The sequence below is a fragment of the Hyla sarda genome, chromosome 3, assembly GCF_029499605.1.
Source record: "Hyla sarda isolate aHylSar1 chromosome 3, aHylSar1.hap1, whole genome shotgun sequence".
NCBI lineage: Eukaryota > Metazoa > Chordata > Amphibia > Anura > Hylidae > Hyla > Hyla sarda.
In genome coordinates this window covers 46,237,284-46,239,672 of record NC_079191.1, presented here as the reverse complement: position 1 = coordinate 46,239,672, position 2,389 = coordinate 46,237,284, and the positions used below count along the sequence as shown (strand labels likewise).

The 2,389-nt window shown below is 52.0% G+C and overlaps 1 pseudogene; it reads right to left on the bottom strand.

Annotated features, from left to right (window-relative positions):
* Positions 1-299: 299 nt before the first annotated feature.
* Positions 300-447, bottom strand: LOC130363299 (U2 spliceosomal RNA; annotated as a pseudogene).
* Positions 448-2,389: the final 1,942 nt, after the last annotated feature.

Genomic DNA, 2,389 nt, shown 5'->3' with positions numbered 1-2,389 from the left:
AAGAACACAAATATGGCACAGTAAAAAAAAAAATACTAAATAGATGTTGCCATGCAATTACTGTTTGGACATCTGGACGTATCTATAAACATTTCTCTGACCCCAGCCAAAAGGCAGGGGACTAGAAGGTGAGTGCTAAAAAGGTGTGAACTAGGTAGGGCCCATGCCAACACTCAGTGGGACCAACACCCAGTGAGATCAGGAACCTCAGGGTCACCACTCCTCAAGACACAAAGTACCTCGGCTCCCCCCCCCCCCCTTCCACAGGCCCAATGACCATACCCAGAGGGAACACTTCTAATCAGAGCAGCCATTGAGTTGGCTATGTGGAACCAGCCCCAGAACACCCTGGTACACCTGCCCCCTCCATGCAGAAATCTATCTCCACCAGTGGCTAAGATAAGAACAGATACTACGCTTGATCTTAGCCAAAAGGCGAGAAGTGATTATCTGTTGGGAAAGTATCTCATGTGTATGCTAATTCTTTAAAAACAGGTTCAAAATTAATTTAGTAATACCTCTTTTAGGGATTATTGCTTCTCCTTGAAGATCTTTGGAGATTGCCTGCTGGTGTAAAAAGTGTTACAGGAGGTGCTCCCTGGGAAAAGGTATGCAAATTAGCTGTCAACAAAAGTAGTCCCTTTCTTTTGAAGGAGACCCCTACAAAAATATCTGAACTATTAAAATATAACATTATACATAACATGTGGTGAATACATACATGTGGTGAATACATACATAAAATTTTAACTGATCAAAAAGTTCCATCTACCCAAATAATGATATTAATAAAAATACAGATCATTGTGAAAAAAAAACAAGTGCTCTCCCCGCTCAGTAGACAGAAAAATAAATAATTTTAATGGGGTCAAAGTATGGCTGTTATTGCGTGCGCTCCGGTCCCCGTCCCCGGACCGGAGCGCCCGCCCCTTCGGCCTTTTGCCCCGGGCTCCCGATCACACTGTTCCCTTGTGTCGGGGATGCGGCTGCCGTGACGGCTGGCCCCCGTTCACGCGCCGTGTCCCAGCTCCACTCACCCGGCCCCCCGCTCCTTGCTCCGTCCTTCTCTGCCTCCCGGCGCACGCAGCCCCGCTCTCTAGGGCGTGCCGCCTTCAGTAAAGTTTAATTGGTGCGCTGGTTCCTCACTTCTCCTGCCTTCCCTATAAAAGGCACCTGCCCCTTCCTGCTCTTGCCGGATCTTTGTGCCCTAGTGCCTCTGAGAAAGCATTCCTATAGTGTGTATTGCCTTGCCTGTTGCCGAACCCGTTGCTACCGCCTACTCGCCTGTGAACCCTTGCCGCCTGCCCTGACCTTTGCTACGTCCGACTACGCTCCTGCCTGCTCCCTGTGTACCACGCCATATCAGCTGCCTGAGAGGTCGAGTTGCTACTGGAGGATACGACCTGGTGGTTACCGCCGCAGCAAGACCATCCCGCCTTGCGGCGGGCTCTGGTGAAAACCAGTAACCACTTAGAACCGGTCCTCTGGTACAACCCGTGTCATCGCCTCTCAGGTCCAGAGGATCCACTACCAGTCCAGCCGGTTCGTGACAGTAAGATCTGGCCATGGATCCCGCTGATGTTCCTTTGCCAAGCCTAGCGGACCTCACCTCCATTGTGGCCCAGCAAGGTCAGCAGCTGGCCCAGCTAACCGCCATGATGCAGCAGCTCCTGCCGTTTCAACAACAACCAGCTCCTCCTCCTGCATCTGCTGTATCTCCACCGCCTGCAGTTATCTCCGGTTCCCGAGTCAGTCTATCCCTGCCGGACAAGTATGACGGAGATCCTAAGCAGTGCCGAGGGTTCCTCTCACAGTGCTCTCTCCACCTCGAGCTAATGTCTGATCAGTTTCCTTCCGAGCGAGCCAAGGTAGCCTTTATCCTCAGTCTGCTCTCCGGGAAGGCCCTGGCCTGGGCTACACCGCTGTGGGACCGCGCTGATCCAGCCACCTCCTCCGTCCAGAGCTTCTGCCAAGAGTTCCGGAGACTGCCTTACTAAACTTGTCCCAGGGAAACTCTACCGTGGGTAACTATGCCATTCAGTTTCGCACCCTAGCCTCAGAACTGGAACAATGATGCCCTTTGTGCCACGTTCAAGAAGGGACTTAATTGTGAAGTAAAGGACGTTCTGGCTGCACGTCAACTACCTTCCACCCTTAGTGACCTCATCTTGCTGGCCACTAGAATCGACAAGCGTTTTGCCGAGAGACGTGAGGAACTTCTTCTAGAAAAAGGAAAAGCTCAACCTAGACGCTACCCTCGTCTGGCTCCTGTTTTCCAGCGTCCACCTCAACCCCTTTCCGGGCCTCCCGCTGTGGAAGCCATGCAGGTGGATCGGTCACGCCTGACTCCGCAGGAACGAAGCCGTTGCATAGACGAGAACCTATGTCT